This window comes from Schistocerca nitens, chromosome 5 (assembly GCF_023898315.1).
Source record: "Schistocerca nitens isolate TAMUIC-IGC-003100 chromosome 5, iqSchNite1.1, whole genome shotgun sequence".
Lineage (NCBI taxonomy): Eukaryota > Metazoa > Arthropoda > Insecta > Orthoptera > Acrididae > Schistocerca > Schistocerca nitens.
In genome coordinates this window covers 328,623,976-328,647,305 of record NC_064618.1, presented here as the reverse complement: position 1 = coordinate 328,647,305, position 23,330 = coordinate 328,623,976, and the positions used below count along the sequence as shown (strand labels likewise).

Genomic DNA, 23,330 nt, shown 5'->3' with positions numbered 1-23,330 from the left:
GATATCCGGTCCAATCCTGCAGGAAAAGGCGCCAAACTTAAACAGCAAGCGACCTGTGGTGATCCTCACTTCACCGCCAGCTCGTCATGGCCTAAGCCACGTTACAGTGACGGGTAAAAGTTTTCGGACGATACAGTGACTGCAGAAAACTTCAAAAAAGGATCTGAAGAAGTTGTTTCGTCCAAAAACTTAGCGTCACATCAGATATATAATCCAGATGAATCTCGAGTTTTTTGTCTAATCTTACCCAGTAAATAGATGTGAGTAGTCTACAGTAAGTACAGAGTTTAAGTATCAGAAATGTGTTTCTTGTTAGTGCCAACGTATTGTATATTGTAGTTCATATTATTGTTTTTGAGTTTAGTAGAATTTTCCCGGATTATCGGGATTTTCAGTGATCGGGATCACATCCGGTCGCATTTAGTGTGGGTGAGCGAGGTTCTTGAGTACCACTGGTAGCAATACCTGTTTTGCCTCCTCTCTGTTCCGTTTTGAATGGGGCGTGGGAAGAACGACTGTCTGTAAGCTTCCGTGTGAACTCTAATTCCTCTGATTTTTCTGGTGGCTATGATTTCGCTAGATGTGTATGGAGGAAGCATTATGTTTCCAGACTATTCTTCAATCGTACTCTCTCGGAATTTCAAGTGTAACTCTCTCCATGGTACAAAACACCTATGATGTCACGTGTGCCACTAAAGTTTGTTGAACATCTACGTAACGCTCTCGCGTTGACTAAACGATCCCATGCCGAAATGTTCTGCGCTTCGTTCGATCTTCTCTATCTCTGCTGTTAAACCTACTTGGTAAGAGTCCCAGAATGAAGAACCGGTGAAACAACTGTTTTGCAAACCACTTCTTTCGTGAATGAATGAAACTGCCTTTAGATTCTTTCAGTGAATTTCAGCCTGGAATCTACTTTTCCTGTAGTTAACTTTATGTGATCATTCCTCTTGAGATCGCTCTGGACGGTTACTCCTAGGTATTTTATGGATTTTACTATTTCCAGTAAGTTTCCATCGACAGCGTTTCGAACACTAAAGGCTCCATTCTTCTGTTTACATACAATATCTTACATTTACTTAAGTTCACCAGCTCACTAATCATCGATCCTCCGTGGGTCTTTCTGCATTGCGCCACAGTCATCTGGGTTTACCGCCTTCCTGTACACAACAGGATCGTCTGCAAAAAGTCTTATCGTTATCCAGTACATCATATAAAATACGTTGTAGCCATTACAAACACTCCTGAAATTAGCTACCTTTACATCTGTCACTTTTTTCCCGTTTAGAGTAACGTGTTGGATTCCATCTCCTAGAAATTTCTGAAGCCAGTCACAAATGCATCCGATACTCCGTAAGCTCGTATTTTGCTCAGTAAACGAGAGTGAGGAGTAGAATGGAATGCCCTACGGAAGTCAAGAAATACGTCATCAATATGGGTGCTTTTGTCTACGGTGCTCTGTATTTCACGGACGAACAAAAGGAGCTGTGTTTCGCAAATCTTTGTTTATGGAATTCATTGTGGCTTTTATAGAGGAGAGTTACGTTCGCCATCAATGTCATAATGCTTGAGCATAGATCATGTTTCACACTTCTACAACAAATTAACGTCAGCGATATAAAGCTTTAAATAAACTGCTGGAAAAAGAATGAGGTACCCTCAAGGGCAAGTTCAGAACTGTCAAGTGAGGTAATCATTGAAGGAATACAACAGATTTAGACCAAATGAAACACACGTCACAGTAAAGTGTGCCCAAATTCACATGAATACTCTGTATACCCCTCCCCTCAGCCCGCTCTCAGCAACACAGGTGTATATTTTCGCATGAAAAGATCATAAAGGTGGCGAATAGCATCCTGCGATAGACAGTCTCAAGGATCTTGCGCCTTTTGTTGCAATTCGCCAATGTTTCTTGCAAGTCAAGAAGAACAAATAACTTCTCGCTTTACCATGTTCCACACGTTCTAGTTGGCAAGAGACCTGGTGATCGTGCAGGCCATGGTAGTTGTCGTACACTACGAAGATGTTGTCTCGCAGCAGCCGTATATAGACGTGAACTGTCCTGCCGACAAAGCACGTCACTTTCCTGTCGAAGAAATGGCAGTAGCACGGGATTAACAACCTATCCAATATAGCGGTACCCTGCAGAAACACCAGATGGGGCCGCTAGCTTTAACTGAAGGCCGCTATATACCGGTACTATGAAGCCTGGGATGGGACATGTGTGTAGTGAGCGAATCCAGTCTGGAACAGACAGCGCACCAGGTGTATGCCACATACCAGTATGTCTATCTCTCATACAGAGACAGAACCCTCCCTGTAGACAAAAGAGCGCCATTCCACTCACCAGTCAACTCTATCACGACACCAGAGTAGCCATACATCGTGGTGTCGTGGTATCAGTGGTAGCTTGGCGGAGGTACACATGGTGCTAATCCTGCTACAAGCAGACGGCTCGCAGTGAATACTGTTGATACAGCAGGTGCATCATGTGCCCGACTTTCTTCCCTGGATGAGTTCGGTCGACCACCGTTGTTCGCACAATGCGTCGGTCTTGATGCGCGTTTGTACTACTGGAACATCCAGAATCCCGTGTACAGGTGCGAGAATGTTCACAGATCACTATTCAAAGCAGCGATACAGTGTTCCCACCATATGCAGCAATCTATCAGTACTTTCATCCAGCTACCCACAAGCTCAAAGTGTGATCCCATTCAAATGACTAAAGCAGTTCAACAGGATTGCGTAATCGTCGGTTGGGCATGGTTGTGCCTGGAAGGAATGTTGCATACACTATTCACTTTTGAACTCAGCACAGCTACTGACAGAAAAAAAAACAACTTTGGTACCTTTCGTTGTTATTTCGACCTATGGTAAACTACTCCTGCAAGAGGAGCAAGTTCTTTCGCATAATCTCTGTAGAATCTGCCAAGTATCTTTTCCGGTGCAGATTGTGCGGAATTAGTATTTAATTTAGGGGCGACTAGACACTTCAACAAGAACAACAAACAACAGGATTAGCGTTGCCACAACTTAACATATAGCCTCTAGTCCCCTAATGTTACATCAATGCCCGTTTCCAACTGGCCATGGTTGATTGGCTAATGAAGATGTGTGCCTTCAATAACTGCTTACACAACAATACTGATTTACGTAATTTTTTAATAATAGTTCACTGAAAAACAAGTCTTAAAACACTTCATAGAAAGGGTGGTGAAATAACTGTTCCTTTGATTAATCTGGTAATAAATTCTCAACCAATAACAGTAGCAAACAACATTACTTCCAAATAAAAACTTACAGAATCGTAATGGTAGAAAGATACCTTACAGACTTCAAAATTCACTTTCATTTAACACGCAGATATAAAAACATATCCAAAACTCACAGTTAGCATATTTGTGAAATTCCAGTATTTATAACACGCTGAACTACAGCGCAGAACTGACAATTTCAAATCTGCCCGATGAGTAATCCTGATAACAGAATATTAGGTTCACAAATAAGAAATATAATAACTTTATGACAATTCCAATCCGGCATTGGCCACACTTCTACACAATCGTAAATTTAGTTGAAAAGGGACACTTACTGCTCAATCTCCACACAGTTAAGTAAAATAACACCGCAGATGTCACTGAAGGTTAATACAGGTACCGTACTCCACTGCTTTCTTCTCCAATATCATGACATCCTTATTGTGCGCGAACATGCTACAGGACTGCCTGTTCAGGTTGGGCTCACGCTGTCTTGTTTATCTGCCGTGGCAAAACACCCACAAACGACATCGGCCACAGCTCGCCGTAAATTGCGTCCATACAACTGCAGAGCCCACCGGCTTATCGTTCGACAGCAGCGTTGAATTCCCAAGCGTCTCGGTTTCACCATCAGTTCATCACCACAGAGTGCCAAGATTTTTAATGTGCAGTTCGGACCATCCGGGCCCCAGCACTCTGCCGTTCTGCCCTTCTCATTCGGTACTCTCCAAGCCTCCACTCCTCGTCGCCAGAGGGCCACTCGCCGCCAACTCGGCGCCCCAGTATCTCTGGCGAGGCCAATATCGACCTTAACATTCGCGGCCGGAACACAATCGTGCCGAAAATCGGCACAAGATGCGTTTCGACCCTTAACTGATTTTTATTCGCGAGCATTTATCTCATCTTAGCATTTAGTCGTGCGTTCTGCACTGAGATGACAGAAGTCATGGGATAATGATATGCAGATGTACAAATAGAGGCAGTATCGTGTACGCAAGGTATAAAAGGGCTGTTCATTTTGCGGAGATGTCACTTGTATTCAGGTGATTCATATAAAAATATTTCCGACGTGATTATAGCCGCACGATGCGAATTAACAGGCTTTGAAGTCAAGAGTGGTAGTTGGAGCTAGGCGCATGGGACATTCCATTTTGCAAATCGTTAGGAAATTCAGTATTTCGAGACCCACAATGTCAAGAGTGTGCCGAGAATACGAAATTTCAAGCATTTACTCTCACCACGGACAACGCAGTGGCCGACAGCCTTCACTCAACTACCGAGAGCAGCGGCGTTTTCGTAGAGTTGTCAGTATTAACAGACAAGCAACACAGCGTGAAATAACCGCATAAATCAATGTGGGACGTACGACTAATGTATCCGTTAGGACGGCGCGGCGAAATCTGGCGTTAATGGGCTATGGCAGCAGACGACCGAAGCGAGTGGCTTTCCTAACAGCACAGCATAGCCTGCAGCGCCCCTCCTGGGCACGTGAGCGTATTGATTGGGCCCTAGACGAGTGGAAAACCATGGCCTAGTCAGATGAGTCCCAGCTTCAGTTACTTAGAGCTGATGGTAAGGTTCGATTGTGGAGGAGGCACCAAGCAGCCATGAACATAAGTTGTCATGAAGCCACCGTGCAAGCTGGTGGTAGCTCCATAATGATGTAGGCTGTGTTTACATGTAATAGACTGGGTCTTCTGGTGCAACTGAACCGATCGTGTTTGGCTATTTGAAGATCATTTGCAGCCATTCATGGACTTCATGTTCCCAAACAAGAATGTCACGATCATAGGGCCAGAACTGTTCGCAACTGGTCTGAAAAACATTCTGGACAGTTCGAGCTAATGATTTGCCCACCCAGGTGTACATCTACATCTACATACATATTCCGCAATCCACCATACCGTGCGTGGCGGAGGGTACATCGTACAACAACTAGCATATTCTCTCCCTGTTCCACTCCCAAACAGAACGATGGAATAATGACTGCCTATATGCCTTTGTACGAGCCCTAATCTCTCTTATCTTCGTGGTCTTTCCGCGAAATATAAGTTGGGGACAGTAAAATTGTACTGCAGTCAGCCTCAAATGCTGGTTCTCTAAATTTCCTCAGTAGCGATTCACGAAAAGAACGCCTTCTTTCCTCTAGAGACTCCCACCCGAGTTCCTGAAGCATTTCCGTAACACTCGCGGGATGATCAAACCTACTAGTAACAAATCTAGCAGCCCGCCTCTGAATTGCTTCTATGTCCTCCCTCAATCCGACCTGATAGGGATCCCAAACGCTCGAGCAGTACTCAAGAATAGGTCTTATTAGTGTTTTATGAGCGGTCTCCTTTACAGATGAACCACATCTTCCTAAAATTCTACCGATGAACCGAAGACGACTATCCGCCTTCCCCACAACTGCCATTACATGCTTGTCCCATTTCATATCACTCTGCAACGTTACGCCCAAATATTTAATCGACGTGACTGTGTTAAGCGCTACACTACTAATGGAGTATTCAAACATTACGTTATTCTTTTTCCTATTCATCTGCATTAATTTACATTTATCTGTATTTAGAGTTAGCTGCCATTCTTTACACCAATCACAAATCCTGTCCAAGTCATCTTGTATCCTCCTACAGTCACTAAACGACGCCACCATCCCGTACACCACAGCATCATCAGCAAACAGCCGCACATTGCTATCCACCCTATCCAAAAGATCAATTATGTAGATAGAAAACAACAGTGGACCTACCACACTTCCCTGGGGCACTCCAGATGATACCCTCACCTCCGATGAACACTCACCATCGAGGACAACGTACTGGGTTCTATTACTTAAGAAGTCTTCGAGCCACTCACGTATTTGGGACTCAATCCCATATGCTCGTACCTTAGTTAGGAGTCTGCAGTGGGGCACCGAGTCAAACGCTTTCCGGAAGTCAAGGACTATGGCATCCGTCTGATACCCATCATCCTGTCGCTCGACAGGAACCTATTGAACATTTATCGGACATAATCGAGAGGTCAGATCGTGCGCAAAATCCTACAACGGCAACACTTTCGCAATTATGGACGAGTATAGAGGCAACATGCTTCAGTATTTCTGCAGAGAACTTCCAGCGGTTTGTTGTCTCCATGCCACGTCGAGTTGCTGTACTAGACCGGGCAAAAGGAGGGCAGACATGATATTAGGAGGTGTCCCATGACTTTTGTCACCTCTGTATATGAGTGACAGTAGCAAGTGTATTATGATCCTCCACAGTGGAACGATATCTGTGTACGAGCGAGGTTTCTACGGCTGCCGCCGCCTCTCGCATCCCAATCTCCATCGTTCGCGGTCATTCCAGATTCCTTCATTAAGACCTCTCGCCGCCATTACTTCGTTGACGTCGTCTTTCCAGCATCTCGCAGGTCTACCGCGCTTTCTTCTTTGATGTGGAGTCCATTGGCATACCCGTTTTGGCCATCTTGTGTCTGGCATACGCTGTAAGTGACCATACCAAAGTAGGCGCTTCGTTTCTATGTAGTCTAGGATTGTGCTTTAGACATTCATAACCTCTCTGATCCTATCATTTCTAATATGGTCAAGTCTAGAGTATCCTCAACTCCGTCTCCAGAAATCCATCTCGAGAGCCAGTAGGCGATCTTTCTGGCTCTGGGTTAGTTCCCACAGCTCTGCACCATATGTTGTGGTACTTTCAATAATTGTGTGGTAGATGGGTAGATGGTATGTTTTGTTCTGCGCATTATGTTTTTGTTCCATAGAATACCATTTAGTTGTTTTATGGCTCGCTTGCCCTGGCCTATTTTGTTGTTTACATCATCCGTACTTCTACCATTGGACGACAGTGTCACTCCCAAGTACTTAAAATTATGACGTCCTGTAACAGTATCAGAACCGAGCCGTAAGTCGTTAACAGTATTTTCTCCCACTTTCAGATATTCTGTTTTAGATACGTTTGTGACAAGACCCCATTTTTCATATTCTTCTTTTAATTTGCGGAGCATGTAATTTGCATCTTCCTCATCTCCAGCTACTAACACTTGGTCGTCGGCAAAAAATAGAGTGAACAAGATCTCGTCGTCTGTAGGGACACCCATTCCTCCGCATTTCCTTTTCCATGATTTTAGTGCCTCCTCTAGGTAGATCTTAAAGAGTGTAGGGGCAAGTGTGCATCCCTGGCGTAGTCCCTTTGTCACCCCAAACTCTTGAGATAGTTGATTTCTCACTTTAACCATTGCCGTACAACCTTGGTAGAGGAGTCTGACAGCTTTCACGATATCTGAATACTGAATTTACTATTTTGGCTTTCCCTCCGTTATGAATCACTGATAGATGATTTCGATTTGTTTACTGACTCTGCCTAAGACAAGCGGTTTTTGTGATTTTTCTTAGGATCGTTTGTCCAGATGCTTATGAGAACTTTTCCTAAAGTGCAGCATACACATGCCGAGGTTCATGCGACACTTTTTTGTTTGCCATAAACGGGGACGTGTAGCAGAGGATACAGTTGCTTCGCGCACCTGGGTTTCCGCAGTTGCGCGTCCTTGAGCCGTCCAGCGGTGGGCCGATGACCAGCCGCCGTCGTGCCGCGGGCTTCTCGGTCGGTCGCTAGCTGCGTTACGTAAGCGGCCGCCCGCTGCAGGAGCGAGTCAGCCAGGGGTGCAGCCGGCACAGTGCGGCCGCCCTCCACAGCTGCCGGACGTCCGCCAGCAAAGCACAGGTACGGTACGCTACACGCACCAGTCGCGCGTTTCGCAGTTTTTCCTCTTTTCACGAAAATATCAAATTAATTACATTACATACAGAATGCCCAGATTGACGAGAAAGGCGTCGTGTGGCGTAAAGCGACGAAATCTATAATTTCATACTAGAATTGGGCAGGGATTACAACCGGCTGGTGTCGGAAACTAGCAGGCGGACATTCTTTGATTATCGGAGTCTCGGACAGAGCTGCGGTGACGATTTGGTTACGCAACAGAGACCACAGCAGCCTGTTTTCCATGGATGGCGCGTGGCGTTGTCTTTCGCGGGGATTGTGTTTCCAAACCACCGAAAGCACTTGCCAGATTAAACCGTTGTGACAGTTCCCACGTTTTCTACGAAAGATGCAGCTGCTGTTTAGGCACGTACGTCTATCACATTTAACGCCACTCACAGGTCAAAGGCACGGGGTGTTGACAAACGGTTACTAGTCATACTCCATCTACATCTACGTGTATACTCCACCACTGTATGACGGAGGGTACACACACCATATTATACATTTTCTTTTCTATCCCCCTTGCATATTAAACGAGGGATTAATATCTGTCTGCATGTCTCTGGACGAGCCCCCAGCACCCTTATTTTACTCTCGCCATCCATATGCGACATATCCCATGGTGTCAGCTTGATGTTCGCACAGTCTTCTGTTATAGTTTACTGCCGGCCGCGGTGGCCGAGCGGTTCTAGGCGCTTCAGTCCGGAACCGCGCGACTGCTACGGTCGCAGGTTCGCATCCTACCTCAGGCATGGGTGTGTGTGATGTCCTTAGGTTAGTTAGGTTCAAGTAGTTCTAAGTTCTAGGGGACTCATGACCTCCGATGTTAAGTCCCATAGTGCTCACAGCCATCTGTTATAGTTTAGTAAGGGGTACACTGACCTATTACGAAACTAAAAGCGTGTCTTTGAATTTTGTCGATGTCTGCTGCCTTCCTTACGTAATAAAGATTCCCGAACACGGAAATAATGCTCCTGAACGTCTTATTTGCAGTTTATTTTACGGCTGCTTTGGATTTTCCCGGAACTTTTTCGACAAATCTAAATCTTCCATTCGCCTTCGCTGATACCGATTTTACCTGTTCGTCCCATTTCACATCATTTCTTACTATTACCCACAAAAACTTATATAGTTCCACACTAATCTTTTAATGAGGTACCACTAAGTTTCTTCTCTACATTATGGCTATTATAACAATAACCCACAACTCCACTCCGGGGTCCTTTTAACAGTACAACTCCCGTTATAGATCGGCATCAAATTTCTGATTACTTTACAATCGCGTTAATGTTTTGAAAATATCGCTAAGTACTCTCATTATCGAACACTTTATCAGTATATTCTGACCAATTTGAGCTGCGTTTTAAGAAAAGCTCGTTTTTCATGCACCTTCTTGTTTATGACGTCATATTGCATGGGGGCTTCATTATATATAATGCAAATAATTTTAATTTTTTGATTTAGTAGCTGTCTGTTCGGTTACGCTGTCTCGTAACCGGTTGGCCCTGACTAGTATTAGTACGCAATGTGACTGCATAGAATAACAACAAAGAATGAAAGGAAACTTCCGTTAACACAATTAATGAATTAAGTCCCCAGCAACTATAAAAGCTACGAAACAACAACTGCGAACATCAAACCACAAGTGTAACTGTTCTGTGTGTGGAAGTGTGATTCAACGTACACATCTGGCGCGGTTCTTCCTCAATAAGACAAGATATTTTAAATACCATTTACACTGAATTAATTAAATAAAACTGAAATACTATAATTGCACATAGAAACCCGAATTACAGTCTAATACATGAACACAAGCCAGATGCTTTGTTGACTGAACCTGTGACCAAGAGGCATTGTTAGGAAATTTAAAAAAAAGAAAAAAATGTTTTTTACCTTCATATATATATTGAATAAAAATACACTCTGATCATTACAACATCTCCATTCGAACAACATCTGCTGTCTAACCCATCAAAACAACTGCACACGACATGGCCTCAAATAATACAGCTATCAACATCCTCTCAGTAAAGCACTAACCACCACAACTTCTGAACAAGCACTGCCAGTGGAGGCGGCGGAATAAAACTCCGGCGCTGTGACTCAGTGTAGCCACCTTTCAATATCTCCTGAAGTATGTGCCCTACAATGATATAATTTTGCAGGTACATTCAGTGATATATGTATATACTGTCTGCAGAACGTGTGACGAATACAAACAATAACAAAGAAGCAGTAAATTACTGTGACAACTGATATTTGTAATTAGAGTTCGGATCGACCACCAATGTTAACTAATGTTCTTGTTTTAACACATCATGTTCTACACTGAAGTTATAGTGCATGAACACCGTGCGGTTCTAGGTGCTACAGTCTGGAACTTCGCGACCGCTACGGTCGCAGGTTCCAATCCTGCCTCGGGCATGGATGTGTGTGATGTCCTTAGGTTAGTTAGGTTTAATTAGTTCTAAGTTCTAGGCGACTGATGACCTCAGCAGTTAAGTCGCATAGTGCTCACAGCCATTTGAACCATTTGAAGTGCACGAACAGCGAAAATGTATAAGCGATGAGCTTTTTTTTTGCTTTCACTATTTTGTGGGTTTTTTCAGCTAGAGAACGTTTCGGAAAGGATTCAGATTATGTGTAAAGTAAGCTGGATGTGGCTAACTGCTCTCATCCTCAAAAAAATGGATGAATATAGTAGGGGTAATTTGCGCGCCAAGAGTTATGCTGCGAGACATATACATCGTTTCTAATTTTGACACTTGACTTATTGTTTTAAACCCTTATAAAAGAATACAACTGTCGTGAGTAGATTATGACTGCATTTTAAATTTTTAAATTCCGTCAACAACTCAATATGAAATACTGAGAATCAAATTTTTGTTGCCCGTGGAAGCCATTATATAGGCAACCTGCAACTACAATAGGTGGCCAGGTGACCGTTTCAGCCGTTTAGTAACATAGGTTTACCGACATTTAAGTGGAAATCTTGTCCAAGTCTTTCTACGGTTGCACACGGCAGCATAGTCAATTCACAGATTTATAGTGCTGCTGACCCCATCTGTCACATAGTTTAAGTACTTACTATCAGAAAAACTCGGCCTTGCCGAAGTATTTCCTTATAGCTGTGCGTCCACTCCTGTCTCACGAAGTGTCTGGCCTTGGGCTGAATGTTTATGACGTCGTATCTACTGATCTGTGAGTCGTACAGTGATACAATTTTTCTGTTAGATTCAGTGCTGTACGTCCATACCGTCTGAAAAACGTGTCTCGAATACAGCTGGTAGTAAAGAAGTAATAAATTATAACTTCATGCCTCATACGGTACTTTTACCGCATGAACAACGGAAAAGTAACAAGCGATAAAATTTTGTTTTCATCAATTTGCAGTGGCTGCCAGCGAGAAAAAATTTCGCAAATTTTTGAAATTATGTGTAAAGTTGTTGCAAGTCGCTAGACGCTCTCATTCTGAAGCACTACGAGAATAAGCCTGGGAATTCACGCTACTCCCACCCCTGGGATAGATAGGTGGTTTTCACCCGTCCAGCAATTGTTGCCTGACAGTGAGCTCCATCTGTACCTAGTTTGTTTCAAAACGGTCCAGTCGTTTAGGAGGAGATGTAGAACTTACAAAAACACACACATACTCGCATACATACACCCATTATTATAATACGTGCGGATATTAAGAACACCTGAAGTCCTAGTGCACTTCTTTGAAGAACTAACGATGTTATCTTCGATTCCACGGAACACTTGCTGTGCAATATAACGTACTGGATTCTATCAGTCGACAACTCCTCGAGCCAGTCAAATGTGTGGGAAGGAACGCAGTTTGATTTCTAGTCAACAATTCTCTGCCAAAGGTTCGTTAGTTCTCGGAAGGGCGAGATATGTGGTCAGTAGGGACAGTCCTTCCGTCAGTTGCTGACAGTTTTAGAATCGGAGCCTCGACGGTTCCTTCAAGTAGCTTCTTAGTTGGCGTCATGAGGCCAAGTTCGGAATCATTTACAGCACCGACAGTGGAACCGGGATCCTTTGTATGGTACGAGCATACACTGACCATTCAGTTACGAAGGCAGACTTTGTCTCCCTGTTTCTACTGTCTATCGAAGGATTCGATGTTACCAACATCTATTCTCCGCAACCATCCTTACGGTATGTGGCAGAGGGTATTTCTATACCATTATAATCCCCCTCCGCCTACTCCATTTCCGAATCATTACGAAGACGAACCTCTTACTCACTACGTTGTACAGTACTTTCCTCAAGGGCTTTAGGCAGCTGCAGAGGGACTGAAAGAATCCTTAAAATATCAGGTCGAGTTTGTGATGCTTCCTTGTTGGGTCTATTTTGAGTGTTATTGACAAGGTGCAACTATCACGTTTGCCCGCATCTCGTGGTCGTGCGGTAGCGTTCTCGCTTCCCACGCCCGGGTTCCCGGGTTCGATTCCCGGCGGGGTCAGGGATTTTCTCTGCCTCGTGATGGCTGGGTGTTGTGTGCTGTCCTTAGGTTAGTTAGGTTTAAGTAGTTCTAAGTTCTAGGGGACTGATGACCATAGATGTTAAGTCCCATAGTGCTCAGAGCCATTTGAACCATTTGAACTATCACGTTTTCGTGGTGTAATATAGCTGAACTATTAACGTTTATGTCTGTTAAAAGTCAATTTTACTGTTCACGTGAGCAATAATTCTTTTTATATAATTCAGCTCGACTATAAAAGGAAGTGCTAGTGAAAGAATCTACGACGTGCGATATTTATTCTTGGGCAGTGAATTCCATAATTGTGCATTCAGATAGTGTCGTGATCTGTCTTCTGCACTTAAGGTCGTGTTCTCTAGAGTATGCGAATAGTGTGTTCTGTTTTAGGTGCAATATAGTGGTGAGCGCTGCTTGAATGAGTGGCTCCTTTCTTCTTGATGATTTGTGTGAAAATGATTACGTGAAAGAAGAGAGCCACAATCATTCGTTTTGAGTAGTAGATTTCTTTTACTTTGCTTGTCGGCATCAACCGTTAATATATTACAAAACTAGTAACGATTGTACAGCATTGATTAACCATGTTCAACACTTTGTCGAACAAAATTTGTTGAATTATTTTATTTGCAATATTCGCGTTTTTCTCATACCTTTTACATCCTATCCGAAAAGTTAAGTTCATCAGTATTTTTTGCACGCACTCAGACGTCATTCGCCGGCGCTCCTTAAGCTGCTACCGGCGTCCAACGTGGGACGCGGCTACCTGCATTGCAAGCTGCGCTTACATAAACCGCCCCCAATGACTGAGAGCAACAAAACGTGCACCTTTTGTGGGGTCGGGACAGGAGCGAAGTATGCTTCTGGAGAAATCCTTTTCCCTACGGTACTTTTATAATTAACAGCTACACCTGAAGGGCCACTGACAAGGGGAGGCCGCCAATTGTGAAATTCAGATTCGATTCATACTGCGCATAATAAAAGCTCATGGCCAGAGGTGTAATGTGGCAAAGCACCAAGATGCACTTCTCAGCCGTTGTCGAGAAAATCGACAGTTAAAAGAAACAGTTGCGGTGAAATACTCTCTACGATTAATGATCTTGTACAGCGTTGTGGCGCAGCGGTAAGCGCTCGACTTCATAATCCGAAAGTCACCGGATCGAATCTCGCGCCATGCAACCTTTTTTTTTAATATTTGTTTTTTGTAATTCAAATGTGTGTACACACACACACACACACACACACACATATATATATATATATATATATATATATATATATATATATATATATATATAATTCCCGGCAATCAGTTGCAACAATTATGCATATAATAAGTTGTTGGAAGTCGTTTGTTGTGGAAAAACTGGCGACTTCGAACATCATTATGTTTTCCGCAAACAAAGTTGTATTTCACAAATGTTATTAATTGTCTTCATAATGTTAATCATGTATAGTTAACGGAAGACATAGAAAGGATATTCCGAAACGAATACGTATAGCGTAAGTCAAACGTTCGAATTAGAATAGAGACCCAACGAACACAAATTTGCTGTGGCAGGTATGAAATATAAACTCCGTTACTCGCTCGTTACACTTGAAGGACAGATGTTGAATGGGCCGAAACGAGCCGCCGCATAGCAGCGTACTTTCCTGCTAACTTCGAAAGAAGGTAGATGCGGTCCCTAGCGCATCTTAAAAACTAATAATAAAAAAATTGTATGGCGCGAGATTCGATCCGGCGACCTTTGGAGTACAAACCCGAGCGCTTACCGCTGTGCCACGACGCTGTTAAAAATAGTTATTCGTAGAGAGTATTTCACCGCAACGGTTTCTTTTAACTGTCGATTTTCTCGACAACGGTTGAGAAGTGCATCTTGGTGCTTTGCCACATTACACCTCTGGCCATGAGCTTTTATTATGCGCAGTATGAATCGAATCTGAATTTCACAATTGGCGGCCTCCCCTTGTGAGTGAGACAGCGAATTTAAATATTCTCTTTAACAATCCTCACATTAACAAAAATGGAGGAGTATCTGAGGTGTCCGAGGATATAGCCATCTTACATTGGCTAGTGCTAAGAAATGATGTGTACTATTCTGCAGACACACATACATGTTTGTGTGGCAGATTTGGTACTTGCACGCCAAATATTCGATTTCTGTTTTATGGGAAACATCACAGCTGTGAATATGACAAAAATTGTTTTCTGCTACTTCTTCTATATTCACTGAACTGATATATTTTCAGTCGCGAGTTATTCCTTAAGGCATTTGTGAAACATAGTCCATGGGAAAACTGGGATATGTTCATGAATAATTTAAGTTTATTTTGCTTTATTTATGCACTTGTTACATCTAATTATGCATCTGTAGTCAGTCAAAATTAAAATATGCTTAACGTTTGAGCACTACATAAAGGTAATAATTATAGCAATAATACTGCTACTAATAGTAATAATGGATGTTGTTGTTGTTGTCGTTGTGGTCTTCAGTTCGAAGACTGGTTTGGTCCAAAAAATGGTTCAAATGGCTCTGAGCACTATGGGACTTATAATCTGAGGTCATCAGTCCCCTAGAACTTAGAACAACTTAAACCTAACTAACCTAAGGGCATGACACACATCCATGCCCGAGGCAGGATTCGAACCCGTGACCGTAGCGGTCGCGCGGTTCCAGACTGAAGCGCCTAGAACCGCTCGGCCACACTGGCCGGCACTGGTTTGGTGCACCTTTCCATGCTACTCTATCCTGTGCAAGTCTCTTCATCTCCGAGTAACTGCTGAAACATGCATCTTTCTGGATTTGCTTACTTTATTAATCTCTTGGTCTCCCTTTACGATTTTTACCCTCCACGCTTCCCTCCAGTACTAAATTGGTGATCCCTTGATGTCTCAGAATGTCTCCTACCAACCGATCCCTTCTTCTAGTCAGGTTCTGTTACAAATTTCTCTACTCACCAATTTTATTTGGGTTCTCCTCATTAGTTAAGTAATCTACCCATCTAATCTTCAGCGCTTCTCTGTAGCACCACACTTCAAAAGCTTCTATTCTCTTCTAAAGTGTTTATGGTCCATGTTTCACTTCCATACACGGAAGGCTACATCTCACACAAATAGTTTCAGAAAATACTTCCTGAGATTTAAATCTATATTCTATGTTATCAAATTTCTCTTCTTCAGAAACGCTTTTCATGCGATTGTCAGTTTACATCTTATATCCTCTCTATTTCAACCATCATCACTTCTTTTGCTGCCCAAATAGCAAAACTCATCTACTAGTCCTATTTTAAGTATCACATTTCCTAATCTAACCCTCACTTTGTTTTTGTTGATGTTCATCTTATATCCTCCTACCAGGACAATGTCCATTTCGTTCTACTTCTCTTCCAATCTTTTACTTTCTATGATAGGATTGCAATGTCATTGGCAAACCTCAAACTTTTTATTTCTTCTCTCTGTACTTTAATTACTACTCAAAATTTTTCGTTTGTTTCCTTTACTGCTTGTACAATATACAGATTGAATAACATCGGGAATAGGCTACAACCCTATCTCACTCCTTTCTCAACCACTGCTTCTCTTTCATGCCCCTTGACTCTTTATAACTGCCATCTGGTTTCTGTACAAATTGTAAATAGCCAGTCGCTCCCTGTATTTTATACTTGCCGCGTTTAGAATTTGAAAGAGAGTATTACAGTCAATGTTCTCGAAAGCTTTCTCTAAGTCTACAAATTCTATAAGTGTAGATTAGCCTTTCCTTAATCTATTTTCTAAGAGAAATCGTGAGGTCAGTATTACCTCGCGTGTTGTTACATTTCTCCTGAATCTAAACTTACCTGAGGTCGACTTCTACCAGTTCTTCTATTCTTCTGTGATAAATTCGTGTTAATATTTGGGAACCATGACTTATTAAACTGATAATTAGGTAATTTTCACACGTGTCAGCAACTGCATTCTTTCAAATTGGAATTATCATATTCTTCTGAGAGTCTGAGGGTATTTCGCCTGTCTCATACGTGTTGCTCAACAGATGGTAGAGTTTTATCACGGCTGGCTCTCTCGAGGGTGTCAGCAGTTCTAACGGAATGTTATCGCAGTATCATACCTCCCATCTCAACTACGTCCATTTCCCTTTCTGTAATATTGCTTTCGAGTTCATCTCCCTTATATAGATCTACCATATGATCCATCCACCTTTCATCTTTTCCTTCTTTGCTTAGGACTGGTTTACCATCTAAGCTCTTGATATTTATACAGCTGCTTCTCTTTTCCCCAAAGACCTCTCTAACTCATCTGTAGGCGGTATCAATCTTTCTCCTAGCGAAATATGCTTCTAAATCCTTACATTTGTCCTCTAGACATTCCTGCTTAGTAATTTTGTACTTCCTGTCAATCTCATTTTTTAAACTTTTGTATTCCCTTTCGCCTGCTACATGTACTGCATTTTTAAGTTTTCTCCTTTCATTCGTTGTGTTATCCAAGGGTATATACTAGGCGTTGTCTTTTTACCTATTTGATCCTCTGCTGATTTCATTATTTCGTCTTTTAAAGCTAACCTATCGTCTTCTACGGCATTTCTTTCTCCTGTTCTAGTCAATCGTTGTATAATGCTCCCTCTGAAGCTCTCAACCACCTCTGATGCTTTCAACTTATCCAGGTCCCATCTCCTCAAATTCCTTCCGTTTTCCTGTTTCCTCAGTTTAATCTACAGTTCGTACCCAATAAATTGTGTTCAGAGGCTACATCTGCACTCGGAAATGTCTCACAATTTAAAATTTTGTTCCTAAATCTCTGTATTACCATTATATAACCAATCTGAAAGGTGCTGGATCTATCCGATCTGGTATTGTGTTTGTGAATGGTGATCAATATTTGACACACGAGGTACAGAGGAAAACAATGGCAAAGAAACTGGCGAAGAGAACATAGCGAATAAAAGTCATATCACATATCCGCTGCCATCCACCCTAACTGAGCGTAACAGAGAATGAGATGATTAAAAAATCGAATGTTACACACATATCTTACACAATCATTCATAGCTGAACATATTCATCATGACAGGACGTGACAAGAGAGCCTGAACAATAAATAAATAGCACAAACATTATGGTCGCGACTTACTTAATCAAATTTTCTTTATAGACTGTTCTAATACCTTTATTTCTCCACACTTACTGCAAGCAGCATCACAGTAATGGTATCACATACACCAGTGTTCATGTAACGTTACAACTTTACTCTCTGGTTAAATAAAATGGAAACCATATCATAAACCTCACCTTCCAAGCCTTTTTTTTACCAAGAAATTTTAATACTCTTCTTTCCTCCATTGTTCTACCTGTTGCCTCTGATTAACTGTGAACTCCTATTTAATTTTTGGTTTACTTTTTCTTACATCATTTTTCATTTGATAGTAGGTTTCTCCCCTGAGGTTTTCACACTTCATTGTTTTCAATTTTATAAAGTCCTCAATTTCAAATATACATTCTCTGTTAGGACAGATATCTCCTTTACGTCGTGGTTGTGAAAATGGAGCGCAAGTTCAGACGTTATTAAGGAGACAATACCTGATTACGGAAACCATGGGAAAATTAAGTCAGGATAACCATATAGGTGTTCAAAAACTGCTCCTCCAAAATACAACTATAATGCATCACCATTGAGTCATCTCCCTCACTAACAAGGTATAGCGTAGTGCATTAAGGAGACAATACCTGATTACGGAAACCATGGGAAAATTAAGTCAGGATAACCATATAGGTGTTCAAAAACTGCTCCTCCAAAATACAACTATAATGCATCACCATTGAGTCATTTCCCTCACTAACAAGGTATAGCGTAGTGCATTTGTTGCACTTATTTAAAAAAAAAACATACGTGTCACTAACGACGTACGCTTAGGCAACATTGTGAAACATTATTGCACAGCAGTCTTTCGATTGTGGTACTGTATCTGGACTAGAAGTCTGCTTCTTATCTCTGTAATTCTTCACGTCATTTTATTTTCAGACCTTTTGTTCTTAAACATAATTCTTTGTAAACGATTTACGGATTGTACTTAGAGTTTCCTTAAAATTTTACTGCAGTGTGGTCAGAAGGATATGTGGTTTTTCGGACTAATTAGTTTATAGGATATGTATGCATAGTTACTGTTAACATTAATGAACACACTATTTATCAGTTCTGTTCTGGCAACTAGACTTAAAAACTAGTTTTTCTTATACAAGCTAGAAGATTTTAAATAAAAATTCGTCCATTGAATAGAAGGAATTGGCCAGAAGAAATAATTTAATGTTACATCAAAAACCTGCTTTGCTACCTCTCAGATATCTTGTGTTACTTGACAAATAACCAAAAATTTTTGTTGCTGCATATTGAACATCTTTCTGAGTAACCAACAACTTTAATAATGAGCAGTGAACGTCATTTTCCTCTAGTATTGTAGGTGTGGACATAGCTGTTTGTTTGGAATTGGGGTGAGTTCGTTATGACGAATTTCATTAGCGAATATATGTACTGTGATGGTGCATTTAAAATGTCTAACTTCTTGAAGACATCTGTGGTAGAACACCACACAGTATTCTTACTGTTCGCATTTGTGACATGAGTACTTTCTGATGATGAGTTACCCCAAAAAATTATCGCATAAGACAATATATGTAAAGGATGTCAGGAGGCAGATTAATTTGTTTCCAAGACTAGCAATTACATACAGAGAAAAAGTAGCTGAACTTGGTTGTTTTAGAAGCTCAGTAAAATGTTTCTTCCAGTTCAAGTTTTCTTCAGTATGCACACCCAAAAATTTGAAGGATTCTACTCTATTTACTGACTCCTGTTCAAGTGCTGCATCAGTTGCTGGTATGACAATTTGTTGTACAGAACTGAATATAGAGCGTTTTCTCAAATTAAGGGCGAGTCAATTTTCAAAGAAGAACTTAATAATTCTTTGAGAAACATCGTAACAATTTCTTCTGTTGCTTCCTCGCTAATGGGATTTGTTACAACACTAATATACTGTGCAAAAAGTCCCAATTCTGCTTGTTGAATGTTAAGTGGAAAATCATTCATTTGTGTAAGGAACAGGACTAGACAGAGAATTAAACTCTATGGGATTCGCTTTGTAATTTCTCCCCAGTCACTAAAATTTTCTACCTTTCCAACATTTTCTGAATTACTCAACAGAAGGTTTTGCATTCTGTCTTTTAAGCATGATTCGAAGCAGCTATGTTTAAAGCCATCAGTTCAATAAAACTTAAGTTGTGCTAAGAGTGTAACAAGATCTACACAATTATATGTCTAGCAAATATCACAGAAAATACCAGCTGGCGATATTTTATCATTTAAGGCTTGTAATATCTACTAGATGAACATATAAATAGCATTACTAGGCAAGCAACCCTTCTGAAATCCTAACTATGACATACAAAGTAAATTGTTTGTGAGAGTACTCTTGGGCACATTAACTTTTCGAATATTTTCGAGAAAAGATGTCTCTAAGGAAACTGGATAATTATTACTGAAGCCTGCTGCCACATTTCATATAAAACGATTTAGCAAATGTATATCTTAATTTGTCTGGAAAAATTCTCTGTGCCAATGATGCATGACATATATCATTGAGGACATTACTTATTAAGTTGGAACAACTTCTCAGTATTATATTTGAAATTCCATTAACAGCTCATTAGCTTTTGTTTTCTAGAACTTTTAGATTTTTATTTTTTAAGAATTATTTTAATTTCAGTTCAGGATGTTTGTGTTACTTCTACTTGATTAAAGTTTTGTGTAATGACATTTTTAATATATTTTCCCGCTGCTTCAGTCGAACCATTAATCCTATTTTAGCTGCTACATTCAGAAAATGATTGTCAAAAGTACTTGTAATTTGTGAATATCAGTCACAACATTGTCATTTAGTTTAATTGTTATGATATCCTCTACACTGGCTGCCTACCCTGTCTCCCAACAGATAATATCGCATACAGTTTTATTATCTGCATTATTTATTTCTCTCAGGATGTACGTACGTTTGGAGATTTAAATAACTTTCTTTAGAACAGGATCTTGACTTTCTGACCTTTGCACAAATTTCCTTCTTTGCTTCCTCTAATACGAAATTTTAATTGCCTTAGTCAGTCATAGCTTACTTGTTTTTTTTCTTTTTTTAATGGAGTTTCTGGATAATCTACTTTCAAATATTGACACAAAATCACTATGGAAAAACTCTTTCTGTATATACTTCATCCCATACCAAATCTTTTAAGTCACATTTAAAATAATGCATCCCATGAGCCTTACTGCTTTGTACGAACTTACCTTAGGGCTGTAAGGTGCTATAGTGTTCATTTACATTAATTGTGCATCATGATCAGACAGTCCGTTAACAATGTGGTACACATTAATTGTTTCCACCCTGTGCTCCGACTATAAATATGTTATCAGTCAGGATCTTGTTATCTTGCAACACAAGGGTTGGAAAATTAATGACTGAAATTAGATTGAGACACCCAAATAATGATTCTGGTTCATTTTTCCTGCCTCTATCTTTTAAGGATTCTACGCTGAAATCTGCCAGACTTCTTACTGCTTCCTCTTGTCTAACAGGTAGCTCAATAATGCATCTAAATTTCTCATAAATAGCTGGAAGTTTCCTAGAGGGGATCTGTAGCTTGTTACAGTTACCAGAGAATTGTTCTGCACTAACGACTCAGAAGGGCTCTGATCTACACAAAAACTGTTTGTCCCAATATTTCTGACTAAGTCTGACTCTTATATGTGTTGCAACTTCTCTTTTTCCCATGTTAACGCTACACGAAAGTGATGCTAGTCTATAATCCCTAATATTTAGCTTCTCAATCCCTGTGGTTACTTGGTGTTGTGAGAAGTGCAAACATCTGTAACTTCAGAATTTTCTCATCTTTTAGACATACAAGAAAGTCAATCTCATTTTTATGCCTCCTAACGTTGTGATGAAACAAATCAATTGTACTTCTCTGGAAAGTTTTAAATACACTATTGTCCTGTCCTTTTCTAATTTCTGTCATGAATCTCTGTCTACAACTTGAGTCTGACCTAAAAAATTTGCCTCTCTAATTCCAATAATCACAAGGATTCGGTCTTGTATGGTTGTGACTCCGTTACAATTTCTACAAGATGCTGCTCTGTCCCAATGCAAACCGTGATTAGTGTATCTCCACTTCCCAATTGCAGCAACAGGTACAGCACAGATATTCGATTGTTCCAATCAAAAGCAACTCACTAAGCTATTTGTTTACGCGAGTGACAGCTGTGTTAACCCTGGGCTGATCATATCGTTGCGAAACCTCCATAAGCCCAACATGAGTATGTCCTGTTGCTGAGCCTATTTCCTCCAGGTCACCTTTAATACTATACTCTACGTTGTTAGTGTTTTCTGCCCCTCCTACTATAAGCACCTGATCCTCTTCGTCAAGATCTATGCACAGAGCACTTATGTTCTTTGTCACCTGGTTAGTTTTCACAATGCTGTGATCTGTTATTATACACCTAGCTTTTGCTGTAGCATTTGGCCTGCAGCCCTCCCGTTACTGATGCCGACCTTGAGGACTACTTTCTTCCTATTCGACTTTACAGTCATCTTTGCCTTGAAGGTGTTCCTATGAGTCTGCTCCACTCTAATTTGCTCAAAAACTGGTTAAGGCTCTCCGCCTACTTCAAGTAACAAGTCAAATTGATTGATAACTGGAACCTGAAATGTGATTTCTAAGGTTTTCTCCTTTTGCTTAACACGAACTTGTCCTTGGTTTACCTCCGTTAACGTTGCTGCCTGTCTAGTATACTTCCGCTCGCTGAAAGGAATTGCTGCCACGCACTTTTACTTCATGGCCAACTGGTCAAGCTTCATGTTGTATCCTATTTTGAATATTTAAATATCCTCGTTTATCTCTTGTGACTGTATGATAATATATGAGCTAAACGTCTGTGCGTCTCGCAGGTTTTCCTCATATTGTTTTGCAAAATCTGCCTGGGTGCAAACGGCTACTCACCTATTCTGTGTTGGAACAGTTATGCTATGAAATATTCATTCGTACGAAATCAGCCAAGATAACACCTGACCAAGAGCAAAATAGGTTCCGTAATAAGAGAAGTAAATAAATTGTTGATGCCGGTCATTATCGCGGTAGTTAGTGGTCTAAATCGTGTTGAAGCTCTTTAGATCATGTAATACCTAATTTTATACATATTATGCACAAAGCAACGCCAGGAATTCAATGAAACAGTGAATGTCGTACGAAATCAGCCAAGATAACACCTGACCAAGAGCAAAATAGGTTCCGTAATAAGAGAAGTAAATAAATTGTTGATGCCGGTCATTATCGCGGTAGTTAGTGGTCTAAATCGTGTTGAAGCTCTTTAGATCATGTAATACCTAATTTTATACATATTATGCACAAAGCAACGCCAGGAATTCAATGAAACAGTGAATGTCGTGAAGAAACTACACAATTATTACCAAAGAATCAGCACAGGTCTATCCAGAAGTTCTGTGGTCCATTGACTGCGTGTTATTTCCATTATATGTGATATCGATGTAAAGTGCAATTCGTGTAGCCATGTGCCTGATTTGCTCAGAAGCTGTATCATGTGTCAGTGCCAAATTTTATTTTTTATTTACGTTTATCTGACAGTACTGTACTACACCAACAGTGAATCGTGCAATCATAAACCTGTACGAAAACAGTAGATTTCAAACTAAACGATATCTCTCGCCCTAGTCAATAAAGCACATGATAAACAGTACTACGCCTAATAAGATGCAATGTGACATGTGACGGGAGCTTGTTACTGAA

At 40.9% G+C, this 23,330-nt stretch overlaps 1 protein-coding gene across 2 annotated transcripts in view; it reads left to right on the top strand.

Moving 5' to 3' along the window:
- The first annotated feature begins 7,916 nt into the window (after nt 1-7,916).
- Nucleotides 7,917-23,330, top strand: part of LOC126260862 (uncharacterized) — a 224,370-nt gene continuing 208,956 nt past the window's right edge. For both annotated transcript variants that reach the window (XM_049958277.1, XM_049958275.1), the window contains exon 1: nt 7,917-7,978. The gene's annotated coding sequence lies outside the window, so the exon portion shown is untranslated. The remainder of the gene's footprint in view (nt 7,979-23,330) is intronic.